General features: G+C 46.9%; 1 protein-coding gene and 1 pseudogene across 2 annotated transcripts in view; one reads left to right on the plus strand and one right to left on the minus strand.

The window, feature by feature from the left end:
- Positions 1 to 20,041, plus strand: part of LOC135917489 (GS homeobox 2-like) — a 68,082-nt gene that overhangs the window by 15,525 nt on the left and 32,516 nt on the right. The window contains exons 1-2 of one of the 2 annotated variants that reach the window (XM_065451056.2): positions 6,151 to 6,185; positions 15,690 to 15,777. The gene's annotated coding sequence lies outside the window, so the exon portion shown is untranslated. Of the gene's footprint in view, positions 1 to 6,150; positions 6,186 to 15,689; positions 15,778 to 20,041 lie in introns of those variants that run through there. The other variant, XM_070535146.1, reaches the window with a different exon arrangement.
- Positions 6,095 to 6,264, minus strand: LOC135917524 (U2 spliceosomal RNA; annotated as a pseudogene).

Below are 20,041 nucleotides of genomic sequence, written 5' to 3' on the forward strand. Positions count from 1 at the left end.
ACTGATGACTTTCCGGTGATTGTGAATGATAGTGGTTCAGCCGGAAACGAACTTCTCGTGTTTTATGCATTTTATATACCGAGTGTTTCAGGGAACACTTTCAAATTTAAAGAAAATTTTCTGTGGCAGATACGACAATTCTAGTCCATGAGCTGGTCTATTTAAGGAGGCGGACATCACTTACAAAAAAAAAAAAAATTGAAATGCGTAAAGACTAATGAAGAAAAATCAATAACTACGTTTTAACTAATTACCTTATGGCACATATAGAGATCTACAATTTCTAGCCGGGAAGATCGCAAGGCGGATACACTTGGAACGAGTTCTCAGGATGACATCAGTTTCAAGGTATTAATTACCCAATTTTGCTGAGAAATGCATTGGCGTTACAGTTACTTTTGTGATTCAATGCAAAAAACGAGCTCTTGCTAAGAAAGTAAGTGGAACGACAGTGCATTTTTACCGCAAGTTTGACGGCTCATATCTCGTAAATGGTGTCACACACAGAGTTCTTTTCAAGTAGATATGCCTTGCAGTCTCACCCGCTAGAAATGTTCAACGTGCCACAAGTTAATTAGTTAAAAACTTAATTTGTGATCTTTTGTTAATTATTCGATTATCCTTTCAATTTATTGTGCACGTAATGTCCGCCTTTTCGAGTAGGCTAGCTCATGGACTAGAATTGTGCTACCTGCCACAGGCAACAAAAAAATTATTTTTTGTAAAGTGTTCGCTGAAACACCCTGTATGTCCACCGATGTGAAATTTGTCAATGTTTTGCTCCAGTGTGATGTCTGACTGCGCGCCGCTGACGATTTGAAGTTCGAGAACTGTTCGAAAAATATTCCTATTTACTTATATAAAGGCTATTCGATGCGACAGAGACCGAATCGAATTGAACGAAATTCGATTTTCTTTCTTAAAGTCGAAAGGTTCGAATATCCACACAGCCCTAATTATCAGCACGTCCCTCGTATCGACAAGCGTTGTAACCGGCGAAAAGAAACGCCTCCGCGACGAACGGTTCTCCAAGGCGGAAGTGGAACCACTCTGGCGAACGTGACACGCCTTTGTCGGCACCGGTGCGGCTTTCGACGGCGCGCAGTGACCTGCAAGCAGCACCTCGCCACCGCACGCACGCACGCACAATGCTGCCCACCCCGCACCCCGAGTTCGGCGCCCTCTTTGCGCCCAAATGGGCCGGCAAAGAAGCGACGCCTAATGAACGTCAAAGACCCGAGATGCCGCCTGAAGCGCGCTTACGGGAATCCCATCGCTCGGATCACTGGTTCCATTCGTCCGCGAGCCACTCCTCAGGGTCCGCCGACATTTGGCGGGGTGCACGTGCAAGCTCGAAGCGCCACCTGTGTTCGCGGACGTCAGCGACACAAGCGAAGCCGATTTGGAGGAGGGTCAGCGGAAAGCATGAGGCCCCTAGACCGCCTACTTTCCAGGGTCACTGTCGATACATTTGTTACTGGCCACATTGTCTTGTCTGTCCCTTATTTCTGCTCTCTCAGCTTCCTTTTTCTTTTTAAATCGTGAATTTAAAGGAGAGGTTTGCGCCTTCAGAAAGTCGCCGGATACTCTCGCCTGGAAAAAAAAAAAAAGGAATGCGGTGTCTTCCTGAGCGGTACTTATCCAAGTTATGCGTATAGCGTTATATTCAATTTCGACTTGCTTTGCTGTTGCGGCTGTTTTGTACACATGCCGCAGAAAGAGTAATGTTTGCCTACGTGTATGACGGATATATATTATATTTTACATTCCATACACGTAATCTTTCCCTCTTGTGTGCGTCCTGTACTTCCTCGTGTTTCCTGTTGTACGTGTTTGGTACAATACCAGGCCACGGTCGCCCGGTACATCGCACAATCTCCGCGATCGCGACCCACATTTTAACGCGATAGCGTTAAGGGCCCCGTGTCGCAGAAAATGCTACATCGGCGTCCAGCGTTCCAGCGTCGGACGCCGCTTCGACAGAAGAACTTTCGAACCACGCATGCCCTCCATGTGGCGCAAGGAAATTTCTACACCAATTTAACTTTTTCCAGGTAAAATACGTAGGAAAATCGTAAAGTACGACTTACACACAACCTACAGACATGATAGCGTCGGATTGTAATTTGAGTATACGAGAAAACATAACTCTGTTTCGCGGAAACTCAAACACAAGCCAACGCGATAGCGTTTTTCAGCTGCGGTTTGAGGTCGGTCTTAGAAGGAGGGGCGCGGCCCCCTCGGTTCCTTGCACACCATCAAAAACAGAACCAGAAAGCTCGTTTTCGTGCGTAGCATTCGCCGCCAGCGTTTCCCGGTGTAGGTTACGGTTACAGCTGCAGTTGCAGGGAAGCGTGAGAAGCACTCGGGGATCTTTGAATGCTATCGCGTTCCATTCTTAAAGGCGAAGCTTTAGCGTTCTCCCAATTTTTTGGCCATGGACAGACCTATACTGCCCCTATAATGCTATGCATTAAACAACAGCGCACACACGTAAACCCTACAAAGCACTTAGTGACACTGAAAATGGTCTAAGAACACGACTAACAAGGAAGGCAGAGAAAAGAACAGGCCTGCATGTATCAGAACATTCTCGATTCTTGTAGCCGATGCTGTCCGTGATTCTGTCCGCGAAATATTTCGTAATCAGATTGTATGCGGACGCGAATAGTGTTGCTCATTGCAGAACTTGCGCGCGCACCAGCTGGAACGTTCCACGAGTCGAACAGCCGTCGCGTCTGACCCGCATATCAGATTTCGACGATAAGCAACTGTGCTCGCCGCTATCGTTGTGCTTTGAGTGCCATTTGGTTTCTCTGGGCACAAGATCGCCCAATAAGGAGTTCGTTTCGTGGCTCAGTTTTGCTGCTATGCTCTTCACCGTCACTGCAACGTGACATCTACTGTCATCGGGAATGAGCCAAGCATTCGGTGCGCTACTCTTTCGCCCATCGCCACACTCTTGGTGGCCTTAACACCCGTTTCATCATGGCTACCTGCTGGCATTCAACACCTATTCGGCCGAACGAACCATCCGACCAGCGGCTTCCTGGAGATGAAGGCGGCACTTGCACCAGACTGCGCCTCTTTTCTCCTGTCGTCAACGCCGGGCCACTGTCCGAGTGCGAATCGAGTAGCCTGGGAAAAGCGGAAACATGCACGCTTTCGCATCGCACTACCACGGACGCGGCAACAACAACCGAAGAAGTGCTCGAAACGGAATCTCTGGAGAGGCTTAGCTCGGACGTGTGCGGCCATGACTTCGCGGTGAGCGCAGCCAAGCCTTTCGAGCGCCAGCGCTACCGGCGCCGGCTCACCGCGAGGCTCGTGTGCGCCTTCTGCGTGCTGCTGCTGGTCGCCATCGCGGTCTGCCTCGCCTGCGTGGCCATGCTGCTGCACGTCGAGCCTCCGCGCGGAGTCCTGGTGGCCGTCGAAGGCTCCCTCGAAATGTTCCCCGAGAGCAGCAACTACTGCGTGGTCGGCACACCTGCGGCGATCTCGGCCTACAAGTCGGATGCGGTGAAGGACCTCGAAAACAAGCTGGATTCCATATACGGGAATCAGTCCGTGGCCAGCAGGTACAGCGGTTCACTGGTCGAAGACTTCAGGTGCCTGCTGCGTCCTGGCCGCGACAGCGTGCGCATCCAGGTGGACTTCACGCTGTTCTGGCGGCGGCGACGCAACCGCTACGGGGTGCTGTCCGCCTACCCAGCCACGGACGAGGTTGCTGATGCCCTGCATGAGGCGCTGACGCTGTCCGGCCGCTGGCTGACCGGCTTTCTGGTCGACCTGGACAGCATCGCTGTTGGCGACAGCCGGACGATCGCCTAGCGATCATGTCGCTAGCGTGCGAGCTTGCCTATAGGAGGGCCTCTTTCCACGCCTTCAGGAGGAGCTGGTGAGGGCACCAAAATCTCGCGCTAGCCCAAGGCCTGCGTCACAGAGAAATACTTCCAAGAAACTATGTGACAGTACGAAAGCTGCGCTTTACGATTTCGCATACGAATAAAAATTCACTAACGTTTGGTCTTTAAAAAAAGAAGTGCTAGTGTCAGTATGGTCACTTTGGGTGTTTTAATGTGCACCTGCCGGTGCACGAATGCATTTTGTTAACAAGCTGCCTGCCGAAACGTTGCCGTCAATATATTTAGCTTGACCTTGAGATCTTTGTAGAGTGTATATAACATTTGTGGTCTTTCTGACGACAAGGACAGTTTTTTTTTATAGTTGCAGGAATGTTTTTATTTTGGGATTCTTGCAAAAAAAATATCGATGTTAATTCGCGCTTTATGTTAGACCTCGTTTTGCCACCAGAGAACGAATTTGACCAGTACTTCATAGCCGTACGTGCATCTTGCCGAAAACACATAAGGCGGCATATAGATAACCAACCAGGGCAGGCGTTCACAAAAATATTTTACGCTAGATTTGTTCGTAAGAACAGGTCGCAACCAAAAGGGCGAAGACGGCTGGCCGATGACAAATATTATTTACGAACGAAAAGGTTTGTGAATTCAGACTCAGTTCTTTCTTAAAGTTCGCATTTTATTCGAAAGAGTCTTGATCGGATGAGTCAATAAGCAAACTGGGCAGCAACCTTATACAGGCGGGTACTCTTCAGCTGTTATTTTTGTTTTGTTTTGTTTTACCTGAAATTTAGTTGGTAGCTTCAAATACATTGCCAGTTTTACTCGATGCTTTGTGTGCATTCACGAAATATCAATATAAATAATATAAATATAAAATATAAATATAAAGATGACAGCGCTGGCTGGTGATATTGTGAGTCGGTCCATATTAACGCCGCAGTCAAACAAATTAATACATTTATTCTAATATAGGTCTGCCCCGTTTACAGGTTGATAACTGAAAGGTGGAGGGCTAGCAAATAATAAAAAAACATTCTCAAGCTAAATTTGCTTTAAAATATTGTTAAATCCAAAAATGAACATTAATTAATTTGTTTTGCGACGCCGATTTCAGTTACTTTGTACCATTCTGGTGAAATAAACAGCTCTTCGGCTTTAGATTTTGACTCGTCAACGTCGTGCCCTGCTGACTTTTCACCGTAGGCCCCACACGAACAGGTTTCTGTGTTATGTAATGCAACGCTATTATCCGGGGGCACATTTTGCAACCTTATGTACGTTTGTAACAGTGATAATTATTTTATAAAAATGTGCTAGTGTTCAATACGATGGCAGTCACCTATAGCAGATATAGAACATAAGGGGCGGCAATAAGCAAGCATGTCACGACAGCCGTCAACCGGGCAGCGCTTTGGCGTAAATCGTTACCATCGTCACCATGGCAATCTGCGCAGTCGCAGGCTCTTTTGCTGAATGAGGCCGTGGCAGTACAATAATTCTACACTGAAAACTTGTATAGTACATTGCTTACGTAAGTTAAATGTCGTTGCTGCTTCTGCGAAGGCAGCAAGGCGTTGAAAAAAAAAACGCAGGTATGAAGGTACGTTGAACCGAGCGCCCTGAATGTTTGCTTGCGGTACGTGTGAGCCGAGTTGGTGAGTTATTTTTCTTTATGAGCAAGGTAATGTGACGAAGGCAGAGAGGTTTCTCTGATGCTCTCGCTATTGGCAATATATCCTGAATACTTCTTCACCTTTGTTATAAAGCTATTCGCATGCACTTAAACGAGACATTCTTTACGTGTCGCTCTTTAGAGGTGTTTGGCTTCTTTCGTCAGCAGCATGAAATTGATAGATCAAAGAAACATGGAATGTAGCAGTGCAGTTTGGAGAGTCAAGCGGGATCTATATTGCTTGCGCGAGGAAAAAAAAATTTAGATACGCAAGTTTCTAGAGTGAAGCTGGCAGAGAAACTTCCAATGGCGAACATATAACGGTTTTTGATTTTTACTTGGAACAATGTTTTAATACTTGTGTAGTGCACATGGCGCAACTCGGTTTATTGAGATTGTTATATGAAAAACTAAACATCGTGAGTGACAAATCGTTATGTCCAGGTGGCTCTACAAAAACAATAAGCTTTTTTACAGCGAAGCTGTATATGCCTATAGGTTCTGGAAAAAAATTGCGTGCGTCTGCCCAGCCGTGTAGGTCGAGAATTTCGCCCATACGTGGACCGATTCCGAAGATAGTGCGATGCCGGGCCGACCCGTGGTGGAGGTGAAGCAGACCTTAAGTATTCCGACAACTTGCAAAAGTAAGTTAGTTCAAATATAACCCGTATCAGATATTAAGCTGATAAGAACAGACACTACACTTTGACCCGCGTCGGCCATGTCTATGTTCACACCACCCTCTCTTTGTCAAAACTAATTTTTGGTGTAATTTTGGTGGAAGGACGGAACGAGGTTAATCTCATTCAGGTTGGAAAGGTTTAGATTGAGATGTTACACTGAAATGAATGTGCCCACCGCGCGCCACCAGTCGTGTATCGATTTGACATTCGGCAAGGACGCGGCTACTGTGTAAGTGCAACCGATTGCAGTACATCGCGATGTACTGCAACCGATTGCAGTACATCGCAGTGACCACAAAGCACCGGTCACCATGGTGACCAATTAAGAGAAATAACAGACGAGAACAACAACGAAGTTATGTGCATGTGTCTTTATTCAATCAATATAGTTAGCACAGAGTACAGCTTTGCTGGTCATATCCTCCTTCACAGAGTGGAAGGACACTGAATTTTTTATTATTCACTTCGAGCCGTATGTTGTAATTGCGAAATTGAAGACTCTCGACCTCACATTTTACTAGAAACATGTGCGCATGTTTGTTCGCAAAACCATCTTGGTCTCGAAGCTGTTATTCGTACAGTGTGTGCAAAGTGAACGGAAATTTTGTCACTGTAATATGAGCGATCCCACCTGAAAGCGGACGGTGCTCCGACCGGGGATTTCGGAGGCCTTGCCGGGCTGCTCGCTTGTCTAAGCTGAAACAACAGCCTCGTCCAGTGACACGGTATCGGTACACTAAACTAGCTTTCTTAACTACCTGAACTAACTGTTAACTAATAACTTACTTAACGAGCTAACCTAAAACACTAAAACTATAACTAAGCGATCCATCTAATTAAAGTACCATACCAAATATAGCTAGCTTACTTGCTAACATAACCAAGCAATATCTAATTAAACTAACTGAACTTACAAAATACACCAAACAACTAACTAACTATATCATAAGTGTAAATAGACAGCTGACCGAAACCGTTTGTGCGAGGAACGCTACTCGGAAAGGGTGTGCAAGTCCGTCACACAACGCGCTGCCGTGTTTTACTAAAGCACAAACCCATCGCACGCGAAATTATTGTGCTTAAAGTTCCGGTTGCATGTTCAGTCTGCAAACACGTCGAAACGGTTGTGGAAGACGCGCCTTTCCTCGTGAAAGATTTGCATGATCGCGCAGCCCGGCCATCTGACGCGCCAAATCGATTCCCTCCCACGTACGCCAGCGCATTTTGTGCCACCTTGTGTCCCTACATATGAAACTTTCGGGGGAGCTTCCGGGCCACTGAAAGCCACTGCACTTTGTAGCACACATTAAGGCCGGATATCTCGACAGTGAGGCGAGTATGGCGATTTCTGCTAAGCGGACTTGATTCTAATAGCTCGGCTTCAAGTTTGCATTTGTACTGTAATTTTTAAGTTTGTATATGCCTTAGTAATATGAGCCTTATAGTGAACAATTAAAAAAGTTATTTAAGGAATCTTTTAAATAACCATCTGGACATAGTGATTTCTTATGCAGAGAATTTAAGCCTCTTCATCCATAAGTGCATTTCAAAAGGTGAAACTGAGCTATCTATAACCATAGATTTCCAAAAGTGTCTGCTGGAGCAAGCAAGCAAGCAAGCAAGCAAGCAAGCAAACAAAAATGAGTAAATAAATGAAAAAGAACGGGCAGTGTATGCGCGAAGGACACATGCACTATTGACTCATTTTGATTAGCTTCCTTTTACATACTAAATATAAGAAAATGAATGCAATTTTGCCCCAAAGCTACACCGCATGGACTCGCACATTCTTGCCACGCATCAGTTAAGTAATCTGTTCATCGTATAATATGTTAATATTAGCACATCAGTCAGCTGCATTTGTAGTTTGTGGTGCTTAGAAGAGATGTCACCGTATGTCTTTTCGCTGCTTGCTTTTCTTGAGCAAATTTAGCGTTTTGCGTACAATTAATACGCCAGGTAAGAGGAGTAGCCTGCGATTGAAGGCTAGCCAGGTGGGGAAGGCGTGCTGATGTTTGAACAGCACCCTAAATTTTTCGCGCCTATCCCTTCAACACCTCCCCCATTACACACGCGCACGCACGCACGCACGCACGCACGCACGCACGCACGCACGCACGCACGCACGCACGCACGCACGCACGCACGCACGCACGTTTTTCGTTCTGTATTGATGACAGAGGAGGTGAGGCTCCCCTACACCCGAAAAATTCCTGGCTACGTTAATGGCAGCCATCGCGGCCAACACTTTACGCAGCTGAAAAAATGAAAAAAAGGAACGAAAGAAAAGCTGAGCAGTGAGATATTGCATTGCCGCTACATTAGCCGGAAAGTGGGGTGGTCAGAAACACGTAGGAGGAAAATGTGCGAATGACTTGCATCGCCGTTTGCGTTTCGTTCCACGGATGGGAGCGCGCTTTCTCACGGTGGACATTGCCGTGACGGCGCGGCAGTTCTGGCAGCTTTACGCAGCACAGCCCACACAGCATCCAAGCACAGCCTCGTCGCCTCATTGTGATTGCCGATCGCGCCCGCGTCAAGTGACCCCTTCCTCCCCACCAGGCCCTGACAAGTTCTGGCGGCTCTATCCTCGCGCGACCATTAACGGCACCCAGTACGGCTTCCCTGAAGTACACAGCAATCATCCACGCAGTTTACGCCCGTGCGTGTGCTGCGGTCATCGGGCCACATTGTTTGCGTGGGCGGATTCGGTGAATGGACGGGTGTTTTCCCGCTGTGCAGAAAGCTCGTGAGTAGCCGCGATCACTTGTTTGTTTGTTTGTTTTGCTCGTTCGACCGCGTTACTCGGCGGCCGCCCTTTTCTCTCTCGCTCTTCCTCGTGAGAGCAGGCTTTTTCGGTTCCGTGCTGTCGAGCCTCTCTCTCTCTCTCTCTCTCTCTCTCTCTCTCTCTCTCTCTCTCTCTCTCTCTCATTTTTCGATTCCCTTGCCCCAACACAGCGGTTGAGGTGTTCATCGGTGCGTGACAGTTACCGCGCTTTTCCTCTCTTCATAGCCACTTGTGTCAGCCGCTAATGAATTCCAACGCCGCCATTCGAAGCGTGCCGCGCGTGTCAATCGCAGTGGGACGTCGCACGGGGAAAACGCCAGGAGCGCGCGCTTCTATATTGAGAGAGCAGTGCGGTCCCCGCCAAGGCTGGAGATGCGAGCAGTAATTACGCGTTCATATTGTGTGTGTGTATATTGGGGGGGGGGGAGCATTGTACTTTGCGCGCGTGCAGAGGGTGTTGTCTGCTGCCGGTACCTGCAGCCGCGAAGGGAACGATTAGGCCGACTATACCAAATACACGAGATGTCGCAGCCATCGCAGAATGCGGGCTCTCTTGATGCTTCTGTGAAAACAGGAGCGTTGGCGTTGTTGGTGACTACGCTTTTCGGGCCGTTCACTGCGGAAAAAAAAAAAAAACCTTCTTCCTCTTCTGCCGTTCACCTTTTGCGGTGCTTTGTAAACAAGCCCGCGTGGCTTTAATCCTCGCGACGTAAAATGAGAAGTGGCAATGAACTTTGCTTAAGTGTCTAGATTGTTGCCAGCCCACTTGTGTACACGTGCGTACAATCTTTTCTTGTTTAGTCTTCTTTGTTTTTTGTTCGCAGGTGGTTTGCGCGCTACGAGCAAAGCGTATACATATATATGCTGTGTTGGGACGACACGGAGAGTGGCTGGGAGTCGTTCGTTTTATGCCCATTAGAGACGGTGATGCGCCTTCTGCCGTTATCGCAGTGCGTGTGCTTGCACTGGCGTCTGAGACGCAATAAGCAGAAAAAACGTGGCTGCAGTTGGGTTCGCCTTACGTAAACCATTTCTTGCGCTGATCATTGTGCGCGACAAGTGAACACACGGAAATGTCGTCCCCAGTTTGGCCATAGGTGCTTGCGGTTTGCCAAACTCTTTTCACTACTGACTGGATGACTTCATGGCGTTTCGTTTACACGAGCAGACTAAGCGCACTTAACAGCATTCGTGTGCTAACCGCGAAAACGGCTATAGGCGCCTCTGGAAGGATCCCCCAGAACGACACTGTCCGCTAAGCATGGTTATCACAAACCGCGTTTGACAATCGTCTAGTTGCGCTCGCTCGAGGGTAAAAAGAGAGAGGGAGAACGAGATAAAGGACAGAAAGAAAGGAAAGAGAGAAAGAAAGAAAAGAGAGAAAGAAAGAAAGAGAAAAGTCACAAGTAAGCACGGCATCATATGCATTCAGCCTACACAAGTCACCCTTGTCTGACGCCGTTATCTTTGGATAATTCCTCTTATTGCTCATTCTGTTTCCCTCCTATTCTATCATCCTTCGTACCTATATTCCAATTGCCTAGTACAGGGTAGCCAACCGGTAATATCCTCCAGTTACCCTCCCTGTCCTTTGCATATATGTCTCTCTCTCTCTTTCTTTTTTCTCTAAGGGGAGCAAGCAACTTTGGGGGAGAGAGAGAGATTGTACTCCTGTACAATCCCTCTTTTTAGGAAGTTAAACGAATTTATATGATCGCCCTGTTGACAAAATAGTGCGAAACTGAATAAAACACGACATAAACAAGTGTATGCCGAAGGAGGTATTGAACTGCACCCAGTGCTTCGTGCTACATGCGGGTGGATCGCCAATGTTTCCTTTCATGAAGGTCAGAGGTGCGCGTAAGTTCGTTCTCTTTCTTTTCGCACGCACTCGTGGTATCATGTTTATCGAAGTGTGATTGGACCGCGTTCGACGCACGGTCTGCGCTCCGGGCCCGCTGTTATCTGCAGAAAATTGTGCTGGCCGTCGGAAGATGGAGCCTTCCGAATGCGCGCCGAATGCGCGGTTGCAGCGGCTGGTGTTTCCGGAGGCACGCACTTCGAAAGGAAGTCGTGACGACCCCGAGTCGCTTTTCTGTGCGCCGTTCGTCTGTTTGATGCATTCCCTGTACGCGAATGTGCAAGACGCCCGGGCGGAATAATTTCCGGCCTATAGCTTTCCAGGCTAAGCCCGCCTTGAGCTACGACGAAGGCGACATCCAAATGTATGATAGTGACAATGGCTTATATATATATATATATATAACAAGCGCGCGCATTCCGGCCTTGTAACTAGTGTTCTTGCTATGACGGCGTCTCTGGCGTGCTGCAGAGGGCGGCGTAAGCAATCACGTGGACTACGCGTGAGACGCGCAATCCTGCAAGCGTGCACGTTGGCTGCAAAATCGCAATACTGGCGAGTTTGCACGCTAAATATGTGATGGTCGAGCATCACGGAGTAATTTGACTGGTCCATCTGGACCTATATCAGGTAACATTTTCCCTGTCACTGGCTCTTTAGCACTCGCTGCTTCGCAATCAATCCCACTAATTACTAAGTACACAGGACGCGTGAATATATCAATTGGTTCGATATGTAGAACATTTCGCACATTTTCACTCGCTAAGAGAGAAACTGCTTACCAGATTATCTCCAGACCAAACATTGTAACAGGGGAGAGTATGTCATTAAACGAGCATAGCTGGGCAATACTAAATAGATTCTACTAGATAATCTGAAGAGGGGATGATCTTTAAACTCGAGTGATGCAAGTTACAAAGCGTTTACCAAGTTACTGTCCATCCGCACTGTATCAAGTGTTGGCGTGTTCCCTCAACGTTGTGTGCGTTCACTCGATGAGTGAGTTCTCTCTGCCTTGGCGGTTGCGAAAGCTGTCATTGTTTCCCCCTTTCACGAAATTGGAGTCGCGAAGATTCCAGGTGTCAGCAGGAACCGAATAAATGTAACTTTCTCGAGTTCGATGCATAATAAAGTCAAAACAATAGTTGATACATGAAACATTACGTCCCAAGACGGCAGCGTGTGCTATACACGGAATGTTGCAGTGTAGTGGAGGACTGCGGACTGTTTTTGATCACCTAGCCTTTGTTCCTGTGCACCCATATGCACGGACCTTTTTGCAAATGCTGATTCTGTCGGGGTTCGACCTCTGCTGACGGTAGTTTAACCTGCGACCTCGTGCTCGCTCGCAGAACGCCGTATATAGCCACTCACCTACCGGTGCTCGTTTTATCGGATTCCCAGCAACACATAAATAATAGATAAATGTTGTAGTTTTTGTCGAATGCAGTTTTTTGTAAACTTTCAGTTGCGCACATAGAGTTGTAGTTATTTGATACGCAGTGCATAATTTATTGCATCTAGGTTCAATGAGTGCCGAATTGAAGGGACTCTCGATTACGGCATAAGATAAGGCAATATAAGTTTTTGTTTAACAAATAAAAAAAGGAAAAAAAGAAGTGTATACATTGTCACTAATCCCTGGTCGACGAACTACGCCAGATTCTCCAGCTTGCCTTCAGCAGACTGGCCTGCTCAAGCACTAGCTCATCATCCCAGAAAAATACACGAGCTATTTCCGCAGTACACCCGAAGGCGACAGACTTGAGTGCCCGGCCGCATAACCCGCTGCGCCTTGCCTATAGTGAGCGTGATCGACATGAATGCTTGTCTTCTCTCTCCCTACCATTTCCACCTTCCGTTCCCATCGTGTAGGGTAGCAACCTGAACAAAGTCTAGCCAGCCTCTCTGCCTTTCTTTCCATCCATTTTGCTCTCTCTCCACCGTTTCGTTGTAAAGATTGCATATGATCAGTCTGTTCGAGTCTGCGACAGGTGAGTTTGCAAAACACTTCCTTCTCTCCTCCCAAGGTCGAATCCAGGCGCCCGTGGCTTTTCATGTTGCTTTAGTCCTGGACATGGCTGGGCTGCGTAATAGGATTCACGACAGGTATTTCAACACAGTGCGCGTTCTCCGATAACACTGCTCGACAGTTGCGCCGTGTTCTTACGTCAGCCGAAAGCAACGCATCTCGCGGACAAAAATCCGGGCCGAGCTGCATACTATAGGCGTCCAAGCTGCAGCGAGCGTGCGTTTGTTATACTTTAGGTCAGGATCTAAACGCTCGGGCGTATCGACCGGTGCTGAGGAGCGTTGTTCCTTTGCTTCAGTTCGCATCTGCTTGAGGACAAGAATGCGTTTCGCTGTTGTATCGATCCCTCGGTGTTGCTTAGCACATAAGGAGCCTGGTTGTTTCCCTTCATTCAAGGGGACATCCTCTCTATTTCGTGTGCGTCTTCCTACATTTTCCTGGAAACCAGCAATATACGCCAGAAGAACGAAAAGACAGCAAAATAACCATAACAAAAAGGACGACGGTGTGTCTTTGCAGGTGAGACACATTGACACACGTTATCCACCGCGTTTCACTTTGGCTGTGGCTTTCTGCTGCTGGGCACGAGGTCCGTGTTCGATTCCCGCCTGCAGTAGCCGTGTTCCAATGGTTAACAAATGCAGAAACGCTCTAGTATGCTGAGCTTTCGGTGTTCGCTAAAGGAGTCCAGTTGGTCGATATTAAACCGAATCTCCACGCTGTGACATTTCTCATAGCCTTCTGTGCTGCCTTGGGACACTTCATAAATAAATAAATAAATAAATAAATAAATAAATAAATAAATAAATAAATAAATAAATAAATAAATAAATAAATTCTCTGAATCTTTTCCTCCCCTTTCCCCAGTACAGGATAGCAGTATGGTTCTGTCCTGGTTCACCAAGCGCTTGTCTCGTCTTATTTCTTGCGTTTCGTTTGTGTGTGCGCTGCCCAAGAATGCATAGGATCAAACTCGCCCACCTTTCAGTCCTTCTGCTTCATCCCTCCGTCAGTGAGTTCTAGGGTGCGATCTTGTACGCGTTCCAAAATAGAACGGAGGCGGTCCATTCTTTACGTCACGAAATAGGCGCTAAGTTCCGTTCCGTTCGTCCGATAGCGGATGACACGGAATGATTGACAGCAGATATCACGTCACAATAGATGTCATGGCGTTCGGCACGGTTCAAATTGACGAATCGTATTTGGCTCGGTGGAACGAACCGCCTCCGTTCTATTTTGGAACGCGTACAAGATCGCACCCCTAATTTTCCCTCCCTCTCTCTCTTGCTAACATTATTTCCTTGCTTATTGTTGTGTCTACCGAGGTGTGTATAACCTCCAGACCAATTCCTGCCTGTACAGCGCATGTCATTGCGATGGACACGTAATCGAATCTCTTCCAACTGCTGAAACAGTATAGCTCGATAACACGCCCTCTCTAATCGAACTTTGTTTGTTCGCTAGTCAGTGTCTCACTAATGCGTTGCCTCTTGCGCTGCTCGTCAGTTGAGTTTCGGCGCTTCACATAAAACAGCACTCGTCGTGTCGCTGCGCGCGGTAATATCGCATTGTCAAAAGGCCTAACAGGCGCAATACATTGCAAAGGTTCCTGCTGAAATCCACCCGGCGGCCTTCTACGAACGAGCACGTCCACGTGTAGAAACGTAGGTCAAGGACAAACCTGCTTGTAAAGTTTGCCGCGGACGCTGACATAGGTGTGCACCAGCAACGCCCCATATAACTCCGCGCCAGTAATTTCCCTGTCCATCTCCGATGACTATATACAGCCGATCAAGTTGGTCGCACCCAACAACAAAGTTTGATATGGTTTTGCATGCCGAAAGCACCCTGCACAATGTACGAAACAGATCACAATGGACAATTAACTTGTGTGGCCCAGTGAAAGAGTTACAGGATAAATCTGGATACCCAATTAGATTGCATATTCAAGTACTGACATCGGGTAATTTCGAAACATTGATTGCTTTGGTCGATGTTGTCCTGTTAAAGCCGCTTAGGTGGTTCACGAGCCCAATATTTATCGCCGTTCTCGGAAATATTGTTTTAATTTCTCGGTACTATATCCGAACCTGTCAGAAACTTAGTAGTCTGTGCGGACACTTCGAAGTCTCCGTGATACAGACCTAATCAGTTCAGCCTGGCAGACACCCGAGTCTCACTCTTGTCTATCGATTCGTCGAACTATCTTTTTTTTCTCTGTCTTTCTATCTTCTCTTGTTTAGAGCGACCATCTGTGAAGTGTTTGTTAAGTGCTTATGAACGTAGAAAGCCTATTTTCTAGTCTGCACGTCAGACTATGAAAAATAGGATATCTTTAATTTTTGTTCTCTTTTTTTTAATTGCAGATGATTGCGCGGTATCATGCCTCATGCCTCACTCATCATCATGCCATCATGCCTCACTCATTTAATAATTTATTGTTGTGAGAAACCCAGGGATATACTGTAACATTTCCAATAAATAAATGTAACTTGGTATTTCTCAGGTACGGCAGAGTCGTTGCTGTTGTCCACAAAGAATGCCGCCCAGATATCGGCTCTCGTCCCCGCCTCCGCCAAATTGTGTGGCAAACCCCCTCATAACTGAAACAGAGTGTATACTCTTTCATGGCCCCATGCCTATTTCTGTCTTTATTGATTTCAATAAATAAATAAATAAATAAATAAATAAATAAATAAATAAATAAATAAATAAATAAATAAATAAATAAATAATCAATCTCAAAAGTGAGCATCACAGGTGCCATGTTGTTTTTTCGCGCAGTTTCATCTGATGTTTCCCTCACAAACATCGACTTCTGTTGCTGGCGTCGGATGCGATAGTCGATGAAGCCCGTGCAGTGAAGTCCTTGGTAAGCAGATTTTATATTGATAGACTTTAGAGACAGAAGGATGCTTATCTGGGCTTCTTGGTACATCTTTTTTTTTATGTGGAGAAAGAGCGCAGGAGCAGGGGCGAGGTGAACATACTTGACGCTATGACTATCAACATTCATTTATTGCAGATGATGCCTCCCGAATCTTCCGTAGCACGTCGAATGCAATTAGCGAAGTTTCGTTCGACATTTTCTCACGTTTTTCTCTCAAGTCTAAAACTAAGCAATGCAATTAGGTTTATCTACCGCTGGCGAACGCTTACAGTCGCTAGGTAAGCCTTTACAATGAAGCTCATGAAGCACGCAAATGATCGACGTAAATTGTTGCCGCTTCTCTTTCGTTCACTCTCGCCTCCCCATTCCCACGCGTAGGGTAGCAAACTGCGCAAAGTCCAATTATACTCCCTTCCTTTCCTTTCTTCATCTCTATTTTCTAATATACAGAATTTCTCACGTATCAAACGAAGTTAACGCAGAATCAGGCTTCTCCGCAGCACGGTGCTTCTTGCGGAGAAGCCAAAGGCGTTTTGATCAAATAGAAGAGGGAAACGGTCAGGGAAAAACGCACGGCGTTAATCAGATCTGGTTATGTGATTTGGAGCTATTTACACGAGCAAGAAGGATACACTATCGAGACGCGTCGCAAGTATACAACTGTACTTGGATCACTGCCAGAAAAACTCGCAACACCGGCAGCGCAAGACAGAGCTCGTTATAGCCCGGATGCTTCTAGGGCTGGAGCGCGTAATATTTCCTCCCTGCACCGATGCGATGGACCGAGCATGCCGGCCACCATTTTGAACCCCCCCCGCCCTCTCGGTTGCCTTAACTTCCTTTGGTGGAAAAAAAGAAAAGAAAAATGAGGTCATCGCAGGTTCGATTCCGGGAGGCGGCGGCCGCAATTTCTGATGTCGGCGAAGCGGGAAACGCTCGTGTATCGTGCTTTGAACTTGTGTTGAAACGACCCAAGGTGGACGAAGTTAGTCCAGAGCCATGCACTACGCGTATAGCATAGCATCAGTCTTGATTCTGGTTGTTAAAATCAATCAATCAATCAATCAATCAATCAATCAATCAATCAATCAATCAATCAATCAATCAATCAATCAATCAATCAATCAATCAATCAATCAATCAATCAATCAATCAATCAATCAATCAATCAATCAAGTTACGCTATACTACTGTGCATAAATCTCAGTTTGTGCGAATAGGAGGCGCTTTAAATATGGTCCCTTTTTCTACGGTCCTGCATCCCAGATGTGTACAAATTTTCTGTACACATATTTATTTTAACTGCAGTAGGGGGCATTTTTATTTGAAGCTTTGTTTATCCCCGATGCGCTGCGCTCGACGTTTGCACGAGTTCGCTGAACAGCGAGTTCTGTCTCACTGCAGTCTGGCTTCGCCTGGTGAATCGCAGCGATAGGCTTTTGCACAGTGATAACGCGAGTCCGACGCGCTATACATAGATGACGCGTTGCTGCCGCCATGCATGTGACCGTCACTAGATTCGCTCGTTTTTCTAGCCGCGAAGCCCGGCGCGGGCGCGGCTATACATCGTCTGGCCGTGCACTCTCCGAGCGCTGTGGGTGGTGCGTATACCCGTCGCCGTAGGCTGCAGCGCGTCGGGTGCGTGATCGGGGTCAGTCGCTCTCCAAGTGGTTCCTTCGGGACCTATTACGCGTTATCACCTGGGCCGGGTGTGTATACGTATCGAGCAGCGTCAGCGCGATGGCCCGCCGAAACGTGAGCGCGTCACGGAAACACTTAGCGCGTCGCGCTTTCACGCTACGCACACACATGGCGTCATGGGAGCTGTTCCGGCACAGGAGACCTGACCGTCTGTGCTCTGGATTCGCCGCTTTGAACTATTACCTTTGTGCGCGGTTTGTATATTTTCTTGTCTCTTTCGTGTTTGCCAACCTTACTGCCGCGGCGAGGAGACGCCAGAGGCAACGATGTTTGCCCGGTGCTTTAGTCCGCTGATCGTTCGCTAAGTTGCGAAAGAACGATGGTGATGGGGGCGTAGCTCGTTAGCCACGGAGTCTGCAGCACTGTTTCAGACCCGAATCATGGCCGGGTCGTCGTGACCCTGCCCCATGCTGAATAGTGGTAAAGGCGGAGCGGAGCGCGGTTTGTGTGCGAGCTAGTGGACTTGGCTTTGTGTTGTGCCGGACGCGCCCAGTGCATGCGGCTGAATGAAAGAACGAATATATTATGCGGTGAAATGTCCAACAGGAAGCACGTATACCTAATAACCGGACGTTATATTTACCGGTATACCGGTGGCTCTCGTGTTTACATCGCGAGTGCTATTCGAACGACCTCTAAGCACCAGGGTCATCTCCATAACTTTACTCACGCCATTAACGCAGCGTGGAACTGCCCACTAGCTGGATTTGCCTTTCGCAGCAGTCTCACATTGTGACTTTCGGTTGATTTGTTCACATGATTATAGTAGCTGCGCGGAAGGTCAATGTCACATATATTTCAGAGCATCGGGACCGTACGAAACAGTGTAGTCGTTCGGAGTTCCTTTCGTTGTGCCTACGCGGACACATTCTTCTTGAGTCTTCCCTTCTCTATTTTTCCCCCAACTCGGTAGTGAGTACCCAAATCGACAGTTCATCAAGTTAACCTCTTCTTCTCATGTCTTACTTTCTTCCTCTTGAAGTATAAAAACGTAAATTTATTTCCATAAGGAAGAGCTTTTTTATATGAGAAGACGCGATAATTTTTTCTGCCAGGCAGATGACAGCAGACAGCGATAGGATGTTACTCGTAAGCTGACGGAGAGCACTGCCACAATACAGGGAGATACGAAAGAAAGGAAGAAAGCCAGGCCTAACGCAGGCATAACATTGTACCATGAAGATAGAGAGAGAGTAGCAATCGAAGATGCATCCACCTACGTTTCACACAAGCTTCACCGGGAATCTTAGGACGCTGTGTTTAAACGTCTGCGCAAAATTCTGCACACCGCTGAGACATACGTAATAAGACACTGTAATAATTCGAAATATTTGTTCTGCGTGCCATGCTGGTTACTCAGAGATATACCTAAATGTCCTATACTATTACTAAATTAAGATAAACGCTGAATTTTCTAACCTCATGCAATTGGGTACTGCAGCAAGCTGGTAACTGCGCAAGTTTGAAACTTGTCTATGCTAATAAAAGAAAAAAAAAAGGAAAAACAGAAAAACAACCAACATGTGCTGTCTGTTAGAGCTACTGCATTTGGTGGCCTTGTAATCTACATGTCTATTTATTATATATACCCATATATATACTTTGGTATATAGTCCCATAGACTTGCTCAATAAAGGACATGACGTCATACAGATCGCTGCCTATACCGTTGCCTACCGCGAACCTGTTGATTCTGGCAGGCGCACGTTATTCAATTGGTGCCGAGTATTTTATCGTTCTACAGAGAGACTACCTGAGCCGGACTCTATTGCAGCCATAAATTGAATTGGCTCGACGAGAGGTGACCAAAAAAAAAAAGAAAAAAACGTCTCTTTATTTTTTTCCCTGCCCTTGCGCCGCGCTGGCGACGTCGTATACGTTTACTTGCAAACATGAAACTTGTCCTTTTTTGTATGCGTGGCAGTAGACATAACAAAGAAGAAGAAGAAGAAGAGAGAGAGAGAGAGAGCAAATGATAAAGGAAAAGTAGGGAGGTTAACCAGGACTGAGCCCGGTTGGCTATCCTACACCGGGGAAAAGGGGACGGAAAGAAGAAGAGAAAGTGTACTGGGGATATAGTTCGGTCACTCAGACCGGATCACAGACGCTGACTCAATCCAGTGGCTTTCAAATATCGCAGCAGTGCTTTTGTGGACATTTATATTATGTGGTTTTACGTGCCAAAACCACCTTCTGATTATGAGGCACGCCGTAGTGGAGGACTCCGGAAATTTGGCCCACCTGGGGTTCTTTAACGTGCACCTAAATCTAAGTACACGAGTGTTTTCACATTTCGCCTCCATCGAAATGCGGCCGCCATGGACGGGATTCGATCCCGCGACCTCGTGCTCAGCAGCCCAACACCATAGCCACTGAGCAACCACGGCGGGTAACGGTGTTCTAGGAGACATATAAACGTTGTTTACTAGGAATAGCGTCGCAGTAAGACATACGAAATATGTCGCAGCCCTACACTTATAAGGCGTACATACAGTACGTTATCAAATTTTATCCAATCCCGCGCATATTTTACCAACTGTAAAAA

This window comes from Dermacentor albipictus, chromosome 3, assembly GCF_038994185.2.
Source record: "Dermacentor albipictus isolate Rhodes 1998 colony chromosome 3, USDA_Dalb.pri_finalv2, whole genome shotgun sequence".
NCBI lineage: Eukaryota > Metazoa > Arthropoda > Arachnida > Ixodida > Ixodidae > Dermacentor > Dermacentor albipictus.